The sequence below is a fragment of the Schistocerca gregaria genome, chromosome 3 (assembly GCF_023897955.1).
Source record: "Schistocerca gregaria isolate iqSchGreg1 chromosome 3, iqSchGreg1.2, whole genome shotgun sequence".
In the NCBI taxonomy this organism is placed as follows: Eukaryota; Metazoa; Arthropoda; class Insecta; order Orthoptera; family Acrididae; genus Schistocerca; species Schistocerca gregaria.
This window is the reverse complement of record NC_064922.1, coordinates 794,652,357-794,670,434: the sequence shown is the minus strand read 5'-3', so window position 1 is coordinate 794,670,434 and position 18,078 is coordinate 794,652,357. Positions and strand designations below refer to the sequence as shown.

Below are 18,078 nucleotides of genomic sequence, written 5' to 3'. Positions count from 1 at the left end.
GGCGACGATGCTGGATCGCGGCTGCCGACGGCGCTGAGACTAAAGGAAGACGGTGCGTCATTGCGGAGCTGAGCTGATCTGCGAGACAGCTGCCGGCTGCGCCGAGCGGTCAACGGTGCCTTGCTGCCCCCCCCTGGAGCTATTGCAGTAGGCGATTCCTGTGGCGGTACTCTACGCTACGGCTGCTGCTGCTGCCTTCAATACGTCGCGACGCGTCGCATCACGATTGCTGGTACACCGCGACGACATCATTCGTCGAAATCAAGCATTTAAGTTAAGTCAAAGACTTTTAAAATATTTATTAACTGCTGCTAACAAACTAAAAGATATGGAAAGTAGTGTACATTTCAGAAGGGAACCGGTCTCTGACCAAGAATCCTCACGATCAGGAATTGAGTTTAATGAGGATGGTTCCATTAATCCCTCAAATATTGAACTAGAACGTAATTTGTCACCAGTAAATTATGACTTTAATTTAAATGAGAGTGCAGGGATGCAATCAATAAGTGAAATAGAAGTCAAAAGGGAGCCAGTAGAGTTGCTAACTTTGTCAGGTAGTGAAACTGAGCTCAATTTATCTCCAGCTCAGTCAAGTCAAGAGATACAAAGTATCAAGGTAGAAGCTCCGGATTGGATGCAAATACTGTTTGCCAAACTCGAATCAAACCAAAATAAAATTGAGGCTAAAATTGAAAATAGTAATAAAGAGTTGGAGAATAAAATTGAGGTTAGTAATAAAGGGTTGGAAAATAAAATTGAGGATAGTAATAAAGAACTAAAAGAAGAACTGCAATCAAAATGGAATAGTTTGAATTATAAGATAGATGCTATTCATCATGACATTCAAGTAAAAGTAGGGCAACAGTTAACTAAAATGCATAGTACTTTCAAATGTGAAATAGATCAAATTCAAAAAAATTATCAAGAGGCAGATGAACTTTTGGAAGTGAGGTTGTCCGAAAGATTGAGCAACGAGTCCAAACTTTGCTCTGACAAAGTTAAAGAGGTACAAATTAAAGTAGATACTTGTCAGAAAAACATTGAGAAAGTAAAAGAAACCTGTACCGAAATTCGTGGTGCAGTGGAACAAAGATGTTCTGCCAGGATAGAAGCAGTAGAGTCACAAGTAGAGGAATTAAATACTAACATTGCTAACCTAGAAAATAGAGTAACCTCTGTTAATTCTAGTCATTCTACTGTACAGCATGTGACTTCAGTTGACGCCGCTTTTATAGGGTGTCGACAGTTTTTGCGCTTTGATCCTGATAAGTACATTCACCCTCTTGAATTTTGGAATGACTTTGAGGATGTTCTCCCCAACACTTGGTCAGAAAGAGAAAAAATTTCATTTATAAGAAGTCATTTGTCAGGTGATGCTTTGCGATGGTCAGCGGATGTAATGATCAAATGTAAAACTTTATCTGAATTTAAGTCTGCATTTCTCAACGAATACTGGTCACATAACAAACAAAATGATGTGTTAAGGGAATTCTGGAGTGGTAAGAAGTTTTTCCCAGGGCATGAATCAGTAAAGGATTTCGCTAGGAAGTGGGTTTCAAGACTGTCACATTTGACAGAAAAGATGAAGCCAGATATGATCATTATGGGTTTAGAAGGTAAGCTGCCGTGGTACTGGCAGAAGAGGATCATTTCCGCCCCTAGAGATAATATAGACAAATTTATTGAATATCTGGAAAGAGTGGAAAGAGTAGCTGCTGCTGAGGAGCAGGTGCAGCAGAATAACAAATCTTCTAACAATCACGTACAAAATAATGGAAACGTGAACGTTAGAAATATGGAAGTTAGGCACACCAAAACAAACTATCGAAACCAAAGCCGTGGCAGAGGAAGAGGGGGTAGATACTCACCACGCTTTCGTAACAACTACTATGACGAAAGTGGAGAAGTAAATACTATGCCATTAAGACAAGAAGGGAGTCATGATGCTACTATATCTAGTGGTGTCACAGATGAACACAACAGGCCGCGTGTGGGAAACTAAATCCCGTCTATGAGGAAACTGGCGCTCACCAGGCGGTAACAGTAACACAGCCAGTAACGGAAACACAGACAATCAGCCAACATACACAGACAGACAACATGGATGACGAAATAAATACAGATAATACCAGTGATGTGTTAAGCCACTCTCACAAAATAGTGGATAGTATTTTGGATACACTAGAAAAATGGGTCAAGGAAGAACAGGAACTCAAGGTAGATAATGGGGAAGAAATAGATAATGGGTTTGAGTCTGATGGGAATAATGATGAAGTAAAAGCTTACATCTTCGATGAAAATGGCAATCTAAAAGCTGAAGTAGAAGTAGCAGAAGTAGAATCAGTACTGCAAAACTTTAGAGAGGAGGAAATGATGAATGAAGGGGGTAGAAATAGTAACGAGGTGAAAGAATCTAGTAGCTGTGTAAACGTGCCACAAATGGTTGAAGGTGACGACATTCTTATGAACAGCAATATTGCGCAGGGACGCAGTTGCTCAGAGGTAGAGGATAGTTTGGCTGATGTGCAGCAAACAAAAGTAGAAAAAGTCGTCAGATGCTTCGATTTAAAGTTAGTGGACAGATTAGAGAAAGCAGCTAAGATTATAGAGCATGATGAGCCCCAGGATGTAAATGTAAATGTAATTGCAACTGATCAGAATTACTTTAGCTGGAAGAACATAGAACGAGATTTATTAGACTAGGTGTGTGAGCAACCTGTTCAATGTAAAATAACTCACCCTGTTATCAAAGTAAACATATCAGGAGTCACTGTGCGTTGTCTGCTTGACAGTGGCAGTGAAGCAAGTGCTTTATCACAAACATTTTTTGACACCATACCCAATAAAGAGAAGTTAACAGTTATGAAAGTAAGTGGCTTAAAGATTATAGGTGCTACTGGAAAAGTCTCTAGACCAGTTCAACACGAAGCTTTGATACCCATTGGTATAAATGACGTAGTAATAGATCATCCTTGTTTGATTGTGCTAGGCTTAAGTGTTGATATGTTGATTGGTACTGATTTCTTATCAAAGTACCAGGGAAAGATCAATTTTGATCAGAACAACTTAATTTTAACTTTACCTGACTCTAAAGTGATAAGAGAGTCTTTTATAGGAAGTCATATAGGCGGTAGTAATGAAACTTGGGAACTGCCTATTAGAGTAATAAAGAATAAAGGATACTTGCAGGAAAATTTGGTTTTCAGTGAGAATGAGGAAAGTGCTAAGGTTGAAGAGAGACACATCCTAAAGGAAATAGAGGAAAAGGTACAATCAACAAAGCAAATTGCTGACGAACAAAGATACAGAGGTGAGCTAGTGCTGGTCAAAACAAAAGAAAAATCAAAGAAAATTTCTGCAGAAACTAAAAAGTTTATGCATGTATATCATGGACCATTTAGAATAGTAAGTAAACCTCATGCAAATGCCTATCGTTTGGAATATCCAAAGAGTAAGAGAGAACTAGGTCTAAGAAATATTGTGGATCTAAAGGAATTTAAAATTAACAGTAATTAATTACTGTAGGGAGTCTGCCACTCTTTGGCGGATACACGGTTTGGCGTACCGTGCAGTCCCAGCTGGGTGAAACTTTATTTCTTTTTCAAGTTTCATTCCCTTCTTCTGGTCTATCATAACAGGTAAGAATCACATATGTCTTCATGTTGTATATATGCTATTAGGTTTTAAGTATTCTTAGTAAGGATCTACCTAGTGAATGGCAAAACAAAAGTCTGAGTACCAATAAGAGGCAAACATGGCTAAAATAAATAAATTAAAATATTTCATGTAATTGTAAAGGGTTAGAAACTACAACTAAGAGAGACACTTTGCAGTATACGAAGTACGGTATGAATATGAATAATCCATGAGATTATGCAGAAGGTAGTATGTTGCTAGAAATAAGGTTGTCTGAAGGAAAACAGCGTAAGAAGGTAATGCTCATAGAGGCAAGCAATGGCGTTTTAGAATTAAATAAATGGAGATGTGTGGAAGTGGTGTGAGGATCGCACCAAATATATAGAAACAGGACGTCAATAGGCTGACAAAAGGAAAAGGGAGAAAGAAGTGGAGAAATGAAGTATTTTGAATCTGGAAGAAAAGGGAGAAAATGAATAAGGTGAAGAAGTGAAGTAAGTAAATTGAAGTAAATGATGTAGGATTAAAGAATAATTCCCTCACGTCTCGTGAAATGGTGAAAAACGCTAAATCTTGCTTGAGGCAAATAAATAGTTAAACAGACAACAGAAACACACAAATATTGGAAAATGCAGAAATTTGGAATCGGTATACTGAAAATAACTAATTTCTTTAGTAATTCATACAATAAAGCAAAGTACTGGTCAGCAAATGACTTCTTTGATGAACTAATCCATACGATAATTAAGCCAGAGTACATTAAAACTAAAAGGTTACTCAATTTTCTAAGTTGAAGCAAGATCTTAATATATTAATTTGCTAAAAGAATTTTCACTATTTAGGAACCTAAAAGATTATTTATGAAAAAAGAAAGTAGGAGCTATTGTATCAGATACAACTTAGTGCTAAATGTCTTTCTGACAACTTCACAATTAGTAAAATAGTGCCAGAATATAAACTATAAAATGTACTTTGTCCTACCTTAGATATAAGTTGAAAACAGAAACTTAGACTGTATTGTCTGTTTCTCAGGGACATGCAGGCTGCATGAATGACTGACAACAAGCGGTAGGGAGATTGGAAGTAGAGACGCAAACCACAGTGAATACAATTTCCTCCCACAATTTTGTCAATCAGTGAAATTAAATGAGTGTTACAATAGGACACCCACCACAGTGCCGAGTATTATAGTAAAAGAAAAAATGTGAGTGCGTTGCTGTGATAAAAGTCGTGTGTATTTTCTTTTTCAGGAAGAGACTGATTTTTAAAGAAAAAAAAATAACTATTTTGTAACCATTGAAAAATTTATATTTCCATGTAAATGTATGTAAATAATTTGTGAATATCTTCTGTACTAGGTTTTCTATGTGTATATGAATATGGTTATTTTGTGTATGTAGTAATAAGGAATTTCCTAAGAAGAAGCAACTTAAGTTGAAAGAGGTATACTAAAGTAATCCATCGCTTGTTTGTTCTTTTAGAAATTTAATTTTGTTCAAAAATAGATTTTCACGAAAATTAAAAAGGGGGTGATGAAGCAAAGCAAGCGCTGTATCATGTATAAGATACAGAGGCGAGCGAGTGCACGGGACTTACCCTAGTTCACTGCTAGTAGCGTCACGTCATCGTAACGCGCCTGCATATAGTATTGCACCACATTTAACATAAAAGTAAAAATTAAGATTTGTGTGTAAAACTTTGTTAAAGTATAGTTCTATGTAATAATGTTTCAGGTAACAAATCTTAATGTTATAAAATTAGTAGTTTACGTAAAATTCACGTTTTGAAAGAAAAATAGGAGGCGCTAAATAATGACGCTAGGAAGCCAAAATTTGGTGAGAAGGTGCAGTAAGAAGTCATTAATGAGTGGTGCTGGTTTCCAAAACCATAAAACTAAAATTGACTCCAGAATCCGCGTTTTTCGGAAAAATCAGAGGCGCGAAATAATAGAGCTACAATATTGAAAATTGGTAGGATGCTTCAGTTCACCCTAATAATAATAATGGAAATACCACAATCAGTTACCTCTTCTAGTTTTTTAGTAATTTAGTAAAAACTACTTTTGTGAGTAAAATGTACATAAGCATTATAGATTAAGTACTTTAAATTTTAATGATAAAACAAATTCTTTAAGACCAATGATCAGATAGGACAATTAACAAAGCTACACCAAGTTTTAGTCTTGTAGCATAATTAACAGCTGATACAAGTCTTGATGAAGCTATGGTTCAGAGGTAACAATCTACCGTTAGTTCCATTGTAAAAATTCTAGAGAGTAAAGTTTTAATTTTAGCGGGCTGAGATTTTCTACGTGCTTCTGTACTGCTCAGATGTATGTATACAAAAATTGAGAAGTTTGTAAAGCTATTATTAAATGTGATATTTAAGATTATGTGCCTGAGATAGCGGTCATTTGGAGGCCGCAGGCATCTGCATATGAACGGAAAGAACAGATGCTCTCTTGGCGGTACGCGCCGGAGCTATATAAAAAGAGCGGCAGAGGCAGTAGTAAGCTCACTCCGCATTAGACCAACGCCTAGTCCACGCGAGCTTAACGTCCGATCGCGCCTCGCCTCGGGTGACGTCATAGCGGGCTGTGACATGCGCGTACTTAGCAATGTAAACGGACATTGAAAATCGCGAGGACTGTACACCGTCCTGGATCGTTTAGACTTCGGTAACAAACTGTTATTGTGCCGTCCGTGTGAAGTATAATTCCGCGTGGCAAGTGGTGACTAAATCCACTTTTAAGGCGAGCATTAATCTTTTTTTTAACATTATTGCGAACTATTAATAGAGCACCGTTAGTTAGAGTAATGAACTATTCGGGAGGAACTTGCTGTAGAAGTCGCCTCTGAACTATTAAACGATTGGCTGAATTAACAATATTTAATGTCTTTAGCATTTTCAGAAGTTTCGAGTAATTTGTGTGAGCCTTTAAGATAATAAAATCTTGTTTGGAACTTTAAATTTTATTGAAGCAGCCCTAATCCCGTGAAGAACTATGGATATTTTTCGTTTAGCTGGGCTGTACAGGAATGTGGCCGTGCAGACTGGGAACTAAGGTCAGTAAGTTTCCCTTCGCTTTCTGACTGGCCACCAAATTAGTTGCCAGGCTCGCGTGATTTAAGGTGGCAATGTTCAACTTTCATTCAACATTAAACAACGACTTCTTCGCCGTCCCCGCTGTTGGGCTGCTACCAGCGTCAGTGAGTAGACGGTGCAGTCGCCAGTAGCGCCAGAAGCCTACACACACCTTCCACTTAATCACGTTGCTTGAAACCGCTCCAACCACAACAAGCGAAAGCCCGGATAGCTCAGTCGGTAGAGCATTAGGCTTTTAACCTAAGGGTCCAGGGTTCGAGTCCCTGTCCGGGCGAAGATTTTAACGCTTCCATAATGGCTCGTCTCGTAGCGATAGTAGCCCTGTCGTAATCAGTGCACGGTTTTACGTTTCCTGTCGGCATTCTGCGCAGACGCAACCGGTTGGGTTTTTCACGATTCGAGGGGCACCTGTTGGACAAGCAGTCGTGGCCGAGTGGTTCGCATTACCGCTTGCGACGCGGCAGCGTGCGGACGTTCGGAGCGCTCAGTGTCACTTGCTTGTTTACGTTGTATTTGTGCTTTCTGTTTCACGTGATTGTGCGTGGTTGTGTGTTCTTGTCGTTGTTTGAAGTATTTGCTGTATGCAGTTAGCCCATTTGGGTTAATTTGCAAAATGGTTCTCACGATTCCAAGGAAAAATACCCTGCAGTTCGAGTTTGACAAGGCTACACGATCAGTTCAGCCAAGTTCACTGGAAGTTCATGAATGGATCGTCGATACAATAGGCATAACCACTGATCAAGTTCACACTGCCTACTACGACCTGGATTTATACTGCTTTTTTGTGAAGCTTCTGAATCCCCTCTTACTGGAACGTCTTTTGCAGAAACATGGCGGCGGCGTCGATTTCCGGCATCGCGACGGCACTGTGAGTACTGTCAAAATTACTAACGCTGATGTCGAGATCTCCAACGTTCGTATTTACAACCTGCCCCCTGAAGTAGACAACTGTTTCTTAAAAGATGTGCTCACTAAATATGGCGAAGTGCGTAACATTCGACTTGAAAAGTGGTCCAGGCAACATAAGTTGCAATGTTTTTCTGGTATCAGATCGGTTGAGATGCAAGTCAAAGTCAACATCCCATCGCATGTATTTGTTTGTGGTTATAAGGTGCAGGTTACCTATTCCGGACAAGCTTCTACGTGTTTTTTCTGCAATGAAAGTGGTCATTTACGGCAGAATTGCCCCCAAAGGGTGACCGTCTTAAAGCCTACTTTCCAGCAACGTAAGAGACTCACTTTAGCTGATTTAGTGACAGGTACTCAATTAACAAGTACTGGGCCGCCCCCCTCCAGTGATACTGTGACTGTACATGAAAAACCTTTTGAAGAAGAGTTCCCTGCTATTCCCCTTGCGACGGGCGGGGATCAGAACCCTCTCACCCGTCCCGTCACTGCGGTAGCGTCCAAGAGACGTCGAACGTGCGACAGTAGTAGTTCCGATGAAGGCGTCTCCGTACCGGTAACACCTGCCACACTTGATATCAAACAACCGGCAGGAGACACTGAGCTTTCGCATGACGCTCTACCAGAATCAAGCGTTGAAGTTGATACTTCTTCGCCCGCTGACGGTAGTGCTGCGCCCCAGGTTGGTTGTTGCTTACCATCCGCGTCTATCGCGTCGGCTCTCCAACCGACCGATATTGAACCTCAGCACGTTGCCCACAGTTACGTCGGCGGGGTGTGCCCAAGTTCACAACTCGTATCACAGCAATGCGACACTGACAACAAACACGCTGACGAGTGTGTCAACACAGAGCGAGATCTCAGCCTTGCTTGTCAACAACCTGACCGAGAGAGTGTTTCCACACAATCCCAACGTGTGGCCAAACAAGAACTTAGCGTGTCTCTGGAAGGGTTATCCGGCGAGACGCAACTGCACGTTGCTGTCGCAGGGCAACCTGCACAGAAGTCCTGTGTAGATTCTCCGATGCCGCTTTCTGCGGAAAAAGTCGCCAGTGGCGGGAGGAACAAAAAGAAATTCCAACCGAACTTGAATGTACCACGCAGCAAACACAAACAGCAAGCCCTCTCGGATGCAAACGATGGTGATGGCCACTCTCCACCAGCTGTTTCACGAATGGACTGGTTTGCTGGAGACGATGATCACGTTAATTTAAAGTAGCTCCGTAAACTACATGGCACAAGCGTACAAGTTCCTGAGTGTTAATGTAAACAGGATCACGTCTGATTTGAAACTTGCAGTCTTTAGGCAGTTCGTATATGAGTCTGCCGCTGATGTACTTCTATTGCAGGAATTCCTTCTTTCAGATCTGGTCATTCCCGGTTTCCACTGTATTACCAATGTTGCTTTCGAGCTTAGCACTGGTACAGCCATTCTCGTGCGTGAGGGCATCCCCGTCTCGGACGTTGAAACACTGGAGTCAGGGCGTGGCATATGCTGCAAAATATTCGGCGTCACGCTCGTGAACCTATACGCGCCCTCCGGGAGTGACCACAGGTTCGCAAGGTCCGAGTTCTTTAAAGACGAACTAATTTACTTGCTTCGTAAAAATCCGACTGCCCTTGTATTAGGCGGAGATTTTAACTGTGTTGTGCATCAAAAAGATCAGAGGCCAAATTTTAACTATTGTAAGGAGCTTCATGATCTGGTTTTACGAATGAATCTCCAGGATACGTGGGAACTCCTTCACCCTACCCTTGTGAAATTTACATACTTCACTTCCACCTCGAGTAGCCGCCTCGACAGAATATATGTGTCTTCTCAGCTCGGAGAACATGTTGTTGATTCAGAGGTCATTCCCGTCCTATGTAGCGATCACTGCGCCTACGCAACCGTCATACAACTGGACAGACAACCCACCAAACAATTCAGAGGTCACTGGATGTTGAACTTTTCCCACCTTCAGGACGCCGATCTCGAGGAACTTGTCACACGAACTTGGACTTTTTGTCTTCGCTCTGTCAATAGGTACCGTACGAAAGTAGAGTGGTGGACGTCCTTTGCTAAACCAAAGTTGCGACGGTATTTAATTTCGTACTGTAATACGCAATCGAGGGATGCAAAGAAGACCACGGAATTTTATTATTCAATTTTAAGGGAGCTCTACGACAAATCTGGCGTCAATAATATTTACACTGCTCAAATAAAGCAAATCAAGGCTAAGATGCTCAGTATCAAACGTAAACAACTAGAAGGGTTAAAAATCAAGTCCAAAGTCAACTCTTTGGTTCAATCTGAGACAACTTCCATGTACCATCTTATTAAGCATCAGACCAACCGTAGACGCTTATTTATAGACGAACTGGCAACTGATAACGGGGAAATTCTCACTCGGCAAACTGACATAGTCACGGCAATTCAGAGATATTATCACGGCCTGTATTCGGACTACCCAACCAATGATGGCTTGACTGCTACTGTACTCCAATTCATGGACACGCCCGTTACTGCGGATGATAATCGTGACTTTCTGGCTCCGTTTAGTGTCGAGGAGACTTTAGAACTTATTGTTAAGTCGCCCGCTAACAAAGCCCCAGGACTGGACGGCCTACCCAAAGAGTTTTACCTTCGGTATTGGGATGTAATTGGTGTTACATTTACAGAAATTTTAAATGAAATCATTGCCGGGGCGCCTGTTCCTAATGCGATGAAGGAGGGTAAAATTGTCCTTGTTCCCAAACGCAAAGGGTGTAAGCGATTTGATAATCTGCGCCCGCTCACCCTGCTTAATTTTGACTACAAAACTATAGCCAGAGCTGTTAACGCCCGAATGTCGCCGCTCCTTCACAAAGTTGTCTGGCGGCACCAGGCCTGCGTGCCAGGACGGAATGCCATGTCTGCGATGTCTGAAATTAGGGACCTAATCTCCATTGCCTCAGTCACCAACCTGAATTGTGCCCTGCTATTTCTAGACTTTCATAAAGCCTTTGATCATGTGAACCACCGCTATCTTTTTCACATACTGGACAAAATTGGACTCGAGGAAGGGGCATTAAAAGTCCTTCGCAATTTGACATCTGGCATATCGGCGAGGATACAAGTCAATGGACAGCTGACGCAACCAATATCCATTCAGCGGGGTGTCCCCCAGGGCAGTCCACTCTCTATGTCACTTTTTGTGCTGTCACTGGAACCCTTCCTTCGGTCTCTTTATCACCATTTGTCAGGTGTGTCAATGTCAGGTCACACATTCATCGTCCGTGCATACGCTGACGATGTTGCCGTTCTGTTACGCAGTGACGACGAGGTGGTCCGTATTAAACGGGCGATCGACCAGTATAGTGCAGTGTCTGGAGCACAACTAAGTGACCAGAAATGTAAAGTGCTCGATCTCAAGGGTTTTGAGAGCTTAACTATACCGTGGGCGCATCTTGTGGAATCTCACAAACTACTAGGAATCACCTTGAATAGGTGCCCTCTGAAAATGGCGGCCTCCAATTGGAAGTCAGTGACGCATCTGATACAGGGTACCATTATCGAATGTCGCTGGCGTGCTGTGAACATTATAGAAAAAATTAGGATTCTCAATACCTACATCTTCTCCAAGGCGTATTATGTTGCACAGTTTTTTCCCATTCCCAAGCTTCAGGCCAGAAAGATCATGCAGGTTGCCAATCAATACATCTGGAAGGGAAACATATTTAAATTGTCCTCCGATACACTAGCCAAGTCGAGAACTACTGGTGGGCTTGAGTTGGTTAACATCGCCGGGAAGGCAATGGCCTTGTACGTCAAGCGGACCACGACTTTACTGCATGACAGCCACTGCACTGTTACTCAAAAGTTGTACCTCACAGTGCGTCCAGCGAGTGTGCGACCTCCTATTGACGTTGGAAGAATCCATTACAAATTGAAACACATCAGGGAATTTTTCCTTCATGTTAGTTATACAGATGTTGGTGTTCTACGGCGCCGACCACTGTCAACTCGCGACTTGCAACGTGAGTGGGAAAAGTCGGCGACCCCAAATACAATAGAACGGAAGTATCCGACTACTGACTGGAAAACGGTATGGGCCAACATCAGCTTGAAAGTACACTCTTCGGATGTTGCTTCAACTTGGTACAGGGTGGTAAATAACACAATTGCCACTAATGAAAAACTACATGCAATTGGGTTAAGTGACACAAATCTCTGCCTCTGTTGTGGACTCGTCGATTCTCTGATCCATCGGTTTACTTGCGGGGGCCATGCACTGAATTGGCGATGGGTCAAGAAAAGGATTGCGGTACTGTCAAGGAGCGCGGAAGACAATCTGCAACTGGATATCCTACTGCGTCCCGACAAAAAGTTTTATCCAGCCACGAAAAACATTACAGTAATGTGGATCCTAGGGCACTACGTCAACTACATCGTTAATGTTCGTGGAGAAGACGATTATATTAGTTTTCTGACCTACATGGAGCTGGCATACTGGAAGATTCAATGTGTCACTAACAGTAAAAAATTATTCGGAAACATGATGGACATCACCTTTGAAAAACATGGCATAGGATGACCACATTGGATGACCGAAGCCAATCAAGAGGAAATCTATTCTGTTTTATTCTACTTTTTCTTAAGTTACACTTTCTATTATACCTGGTCAGTTTACTTCTTTTCATTAGTCTCCTTATATTTGTTTGCTTATTCGTGTCAATTTCACACTTCTAACGGAAGAGCTAAGTATTTCGATATGGATCAACACACACCACTGACACACGACAAAGAAGAAATGTTCTTTTCCAAATGTGTCAGCACTATATACCTCGGAGCAGAGGAGAAACAACTATAAAAATATTAATACTATAACAAAATAATATATGTATAAAAACTGTCTGCTTGGAGAAGTGACTCAGGGATGGGCAGGGGGAGCCATCGTGGACAGGCCTCGGGATTCGACCCCTGCCCGCTTTGTCTCCACCTGCACGGAACTGACCACTCACCAATTCTTTTACACAAGAGCCAGGAAAAAAAAGTGGTTAAGGCGATTTATATAAAAAAAAAGCACCCTGGCTAGCTCAGTCGGTAGAGCATTACCTAAAAAAAAAGAAAAAAAATGTGGCCTAATGCATAAGGCGTAAAAAATAAAAAAAAAAAAGTGGTTAAGGCGTCTGACTAGAAATCAGATTCCCTCTGGGAGCGTAGGTTCGAGTCCTACCGACTGCGTCCGATTTTTCTTTTCTTGTTTTGGAAGAAGAAGCAGAAAATATCGCGTTTTGGTACCTCGCCACACCTCACCTCTCACAGCCGTTTATAGTGCCTGTCCTTTAGATAAGGGCGATTTCCAAGCGTCAGCTTTCGCGTCAGCCGAGCAAAGTCGGGACAAGTCGGGACATACTACAGGATGGTGCAACGACGAAAAAAAAAAAAATCTTAATTTAACAGCAGGAGCCCACATAATGATACGGAAAAGTTAGCGCCACTTGCGGTGGCCGGGAATCGTACCCGGATCAACTGCTTGGAAGGCAATTATGCTCAACAGTACAACACCACCGCACTGCCGCTGCTCGCCGCGCCGCGCTGTGTCGGCTTCCCGCCCGCCGACGGTGGCCCACGGCTATAGGAGCTGCAGGCGCATTACGAGGTAGGAGGGTGCATCCACACGCATTTGGGCAGCGCCTCCAAGCACGCTACGTCTTTGGGCAAGACTCGTCGCCGCTGACGCAAGGTTACTCACACGATAGTGATGAACGGTCGTTTTAAGGCAGTGTAGTGGGGGACTTCGCGAGTTTAGCCCCTTTTTCGACGTCGCTGGGTGGCAATCCCAGTTTCCCTGCCGACAGCTGCTTGGAAAGCACGGGTAGCTTGTCGAGCATCTGTAGTTGAGTGGTTTGTGACTAAGTAGTGCAGTAGGCAGCGCCTAAGTCTCATAATCTTAAGGTATGCCGGCACGATTCCCGGTCGATGCATTATTTTGCTCTTGTGGCAACAATGCTGCCGCGCGGATTGCTCGCTTGAGATGGGTCAGCCTCAGGACCTTATAGCTGTATAGCTGCGGCTGCAGTTTAATCTAGAGAGTCGGGACAGCACGTGTAGCAAGACAACAGATTCTTCAGAAAGCGCAAACTGTCTATCTCTAATATGTGAGACTTACCGAGTTTCCTGCGAGGTCGTCTCCGGCGTGCCTCGGTAGCGCAGTAGGCAGCGCGTAAGTCTCATAATCTTAAGGTCGTGAGTTCGATCCTCACCCGGGGCATTTAATTTTCTGTACATCATGGCTGCATTAAGGGCGTTGCTGTTGCTAGGGAACGAACTTAACTGTTGTCCGTTATCCACACGGAGTCCACGCCTCAGCGTCAAAATGTTTACTTCCAATTATGACGACGTAACAACTTTGATACTTCTCCTCCGTGTTACAAGCAAAATGCGATGCACACAGCAATGGACAGTCAATTTTGAACTGTGCGCCATGCCGGTCTGTAGGCGCGGATATGATCGCAAGCAGAGAACAGCACTGAGTCCACATTCAGCACAAAATACAATAAGAGACGGAGTAAATCTCACCGCTGTAGAGCAAGTCCTGTGTGGTCTAGTGGCTAGGATACCTGGCTTTCACTCAACAGGTCCGGCTTCGATTCCCGGTACCGGAACGGAGCTATTTGCGCACACAACGCTCCATGTTTTGGTCTTCGAACTGTCGTTGGTCGCCCTTCTTCCTTGGCTTCAACCGAACGCAATCGGGGAAAGCAGGCACGTGATGCAGTTACTGTCAGCACCGGAATAAAGGGAGAAGAGGCACTGGTCCGCTGTTGGGCTGCTACCAGCGTCAGTGAGTAGTCGGTGCAGTCGCCAGTAGCGCCAGAAGCCTACACACACCTTCCACTTAATCACGTTGCTTGAAACCGCTCCAACCACAACAAGCGAAAGCCCGGATAGCTCAGTCGGTAGAGCATTAGGCTTTTAACCTAAGGGTCCAGGGTTCGAGTCCCTGTCCGGGCGAAGATTTTAACGCTTCCATAATGGCTCGTCTCGTAGCGATAGTAGCCCTGTCGTAATCAGTGCACGGTTTTACGTTTCCTGTCGGCATTCTGCGCAGACGCAACCGGTCGGGTTTTTCACGAGTCGAGGGGCACCTGTTGGACAAGCAGTCGTGGCCGAGTGGTTAAGGCGTCTGACTAGAAATCAGATTCCCTCTGGGAGCGTAGGTTCGAGTCCTACCGACTGCGTCGGATTTTTCTTTTCTTGTTTTGGAAGAAGAAGCAGAAAATATCGCGTTTTGGTACCTCGCCACACCTCACCTCTCACAGCCGTTTATAGTGCCTGTCCTTTAGATAAGGGCGATTTCCAAGCGTCAGCTTTCGCGTCAGCCGAGCAAAGTCGGGACAAGTCGGGACATACTACAGGATGGTGCAACGACGAAAAAAAAAAAAAACCTTAATTTAACAGCAGGAGCCCACATAATGATACGGAAAAGTTAGCGCCACTTGCGGTGGCCGGGAATCGTACCCGGATCAACTGCTTGGAAGGCAACTATGCTCAACAGTACAACACCACCGCACTGCCGCTGCTCGCAACGCCGCGCTGTGTCGGCTTCCCGCCCGCCGACGGCGGCCCACGGCTATAGGAGCTGCAGGCGCATTACGAGGTAGGAGGGTGCATCCACACGCATTCGGGCAGCGCCTCCAAGCACGCTACGTCTTTGGGCAAGACTCGTCGCCGCTGACGCAAGGTTACTCACACGATAGTGATGAACGGTCGTTTTAAGGCAGTGTAGTGGGGGACTTCGCGAGTTTAGCCCCTTTTTCGACGTCGCTGGGTGGCAATCCCAGTTTCCCTGCCGACAGCTGCTTGGAAAGCACGGGTAGCTTGTCGAGCATCTGTAGTTGAGTGGTTTGTGACTCAGTAGTGCAGTAGGCAGCGCCTAAGTCTCATAATCTTAAGGTATGCCGGCACGATTCCCGGTCGATGCATTATTTTGCTCTTGTGGCAACAATGCTGCCGCGCGGATTGCTCGCTTGAGATGGGTCAGCCTCAGGACCTTATAGCTGTATAGCTGCGGCTGCAGTTTAATCTAGAGAGTCGGGACAGCACGTGTAGCAAGACAACAGATTCTTCAGAAAGCGCAAACTGTCTATCTCTAATATGTGAGACTTACCGAGTTTCCTGCGAGGTCGTCTCCGGCGTGCCTCGGTAGCGCAGTAGGCAGCGCGTAAGTCTCATAATCTTAAGGTCGTGAGTTCGATCCTCACCCGGGGCATTTAATTTTCTGTACATCATGGCTGCATTAAGGGCGTTGCTGTTGCTAGGGAACGAACTTAACTGTTGTCCGTTATCCACACGGAGTCCACGCCTCAGCGTCAAAATGTTTACTTCCAATTATGACGACGTAACAACTTTGATACTTCTCCTCCGTGTTGCAAGCAAAATGCGATGCACACAGCAATGGACAGTCAATTTTGAACTGTGCGCCATGCCGGTCTGTAGGCGCGGATATGATCGCAAGCAGAGAACAGCACTGAGTCCAGATTCAGCACAAAATACAATAAGAGACGGAGTAAATCTCACCGCTGTAGAGCAAGTCCTGTGTGGTCTAGTGGCTAGGATACCTGGCTTTCACTCAACAGGTCCGGCTTCGATTCCCGGTACCGGAACGGAACTATTTGCGCACACAACGCTCCATGTTTTGGTCTTCGAACTGTCGTTGGTCGCCCTTCTTCCTTGGCTTCAACCGAACGCAATCGGGGAAAGCAGGCACGTGATGCAGTTACTGTCAGCACCGGAATAAAGGGAGAAGAGGCACTGGTCCGCTGTTGGGCTGCTACCAGCGTCAGTGAGTAGTCGGTGCAGTCGCCAGTAGCGCCAGAAGCCTACACACACCTTCCACTTAATCACGTTGCTTGAAACCGCTCCAACCACAACAAGCGAAAGCCCGGATAGCTCAGTCGGTAGAGCATTAGGCTTTTAACGTAAGGGTCCAGGGTTCGAGTCCCTGTCCGGGCGAAGATTTTAACGCTTCCATAATGGCTCGTCTCGTAGCGATAGTAGCCCTGTCGTAATCAGTGCACGGTTTTACGTTTCCTGTCGGCATTCTGCGCAGACGCAACCGGTCGGGTTTTTCCCGATTCGAGGGGCACCTGTTGGACAAGCAGTCGTGGCCGAGTGGTTAAGGCGTCTGACTAGAAATCAGATTCCCTCTGGGAGCGTAGGTTCGAGTCCTACCGACTGCGTCGGATTTTTCTTTTCTTGTTTTGGAAGAAGAAGCAGAAAATATCGCGTTTTGGTACCTCGCCACACCTCACCTCTCACAGCCGTTTATAGTGCCTGTCCTTTAGATAAGGGCGATTTCCAAGCGTCAGCTTTCGCGTCAGCCGAGCAAAGTCGGGACAAGTCGGGACATACTACAGGATGGTGCAACGACGAAAAAAAAAAAACCTTAATTTAACAGCAGGAGCCCACATAATGATACGGAAAAGTTAGCGCCACTTGCGGTGGCCGGGAATCGTACCCGGATCAACTGCTTGGAAGGCAACTATGCTCAACAGTACAACACCACCGCACTGCCGCTGCTCGCAACGCCGCGCTGTGTCGGCTTCCCGCCCGCCGACGGCGGCCCACGGCTATAGGAGCTGCAGGCGCATTACGAGGTAGGAGGGTGCATCCACACGCATTCGGGCAGCGCCTCCAAGCACGCTACGTCTTTGGGCAAGACTCGTCGCCGCTGACGCAAGGTTACTCACACGATAGTGATGAACGGTCGTTTTAAGGCAGTGTAGTGGGGGACTTCGCGAGTTTATCCCCTTTTTCGACGTCGCTGGGTGGCAATCCCAGTTTCCCTGCCGACAGCTGCTTGGAAAGCACGGGTAGCTTGTCGAGCATCTGTAGTTGAGTGGTTTGTGACTCAGTAGTGCAGTAGGCAGCGCCTAAGTCTCATAATCTTAAGGTATGCCGGCACGATTCCCGGTCGATGCATTATTTTGCTCTTGTGGCAACAATGCTGCCGCGCGGATTGCTCGCTTGAGATGGGTCAGCCTCAGGACCTTATAGCTGTATAGCTGCGGCTGCAGTTTAATCTAGAGAGTCGGGACAGCACGTGTAGCAAGACAACAGATTCTTCAGAAAGCGCAAACTGTCTATCTCTAATATGTGAGACTTACCGAGTTTCCTGCGAGGTCGTCTCCGGCGTGCCTCGGTAGCGCAGTAGGCAGCGCGTAAGTCTCATAATCTTAAGGTCGTGAGTTCGATCCTCACCCGGGGCATTTAATTTTCTGTACATCATGGCTGCATTAAGGGCGTTGCTGTTGCTAGGGAACGAACTTAACTGTTGTCCGTTATCCACACGGAGTCCACGCCTCAGCGTCAAAATGTTTACTTCCAATTATGACGACGTAACAACTTTGATACTTCTCCTCCGTGTTACAAGCAAAATGCGATGCACACAGCAATGGACAGTC

The 18,078-nt window shown here is 44.7% G+C and overlaps 8 non-coding genes across 8 annotated transcripts; all 8 read left to right on the top strand.

Annotated features, from left to right (window-relative positions):
• Window positions 1–6,942: 6,942 nt before the first annotated feature.
• On the top strand, window positions 6,943–7,015 carry Trnak-uuu (transfer RNA lysine (anticodon UUU)). The gene has a single exon. It is a non-coding gene; the product is annotated as a tRNA-Lys (tRNA).
• A 6,795-nt stretch (window positions 7,016–13,810) lies between these two features.
• On the top strand, window positions 13,811–13,883 carry Trnam-cau (transfer RNA methionine (anticodon CAU)). Its single transcript has one exon. It is a non-coding gene; the product is annotated as a tRNA-Met (tRNA).
• Window positions 13,884–14,553: 670 nt separating this feature from the next.
• Window positions 14,554–14,626, top strand: Trnak-uuu (transfer RNA lysine (anticodon UUU)). Its single transcript has one exon. It is a non-coding gene; the product is annotated as a tRNA-Lys (tRNA).
• Window positions 14,627–14,771: 145 nt separating this feature from the next.
• Trnas-aga (transfer RNA serine (anticodon AGA)) lies at window positions 14,772–14,853 on the top strand. The gene has a single exon. It is a non-coding gene; the product is annotated as a tRNA-Ser (tRNA).
• Window positions 14,854–15,811: 958 nt separating this feature from the next.
• Window positions 15,812–15,884, top strand: Trnam-cau (transfer RNA methionine (anticodon CAU)). Its single transcript has one exon. It is a non-coding gene; the product is annotated as a tRNA-Met (tRNA).
• A 670-nt stretch (window positions 15,885–16,554) lies between these two features.
• Trnak-uuu (transfer RNA lysine (anticodon UUU)) lies at window positions 16,555–16,627 on the top strand. Its single transcript has one exon. It is a non-coding gene; the product is annotated as a tRNA-Lys (tRNA).
• A 145-nt stretch (window positions 16,628–16,772) lies between these two features.
• Window positions 16,773–16,854, top strand: Trnas-aga (transfer RNA serine (anticodon AGA)). The gene has a single exon. It is a non-coding gene; the product is annotated as a tRNA-Ser (tRNA).
• A 956-nt stretch (window positions 16,855–17,810) lies between these two features.
• On the top strand, window positions 17,811–17,883 carry Trnam-cau (transfer RNA methionine (anticodon CAU)). The gene has a single exon. It is a non-coding gene; the product is annotated as a tRNA-Met (tRNA).
• Window positions 17,884–18,078: the final 195 nt, after the last annotated feature.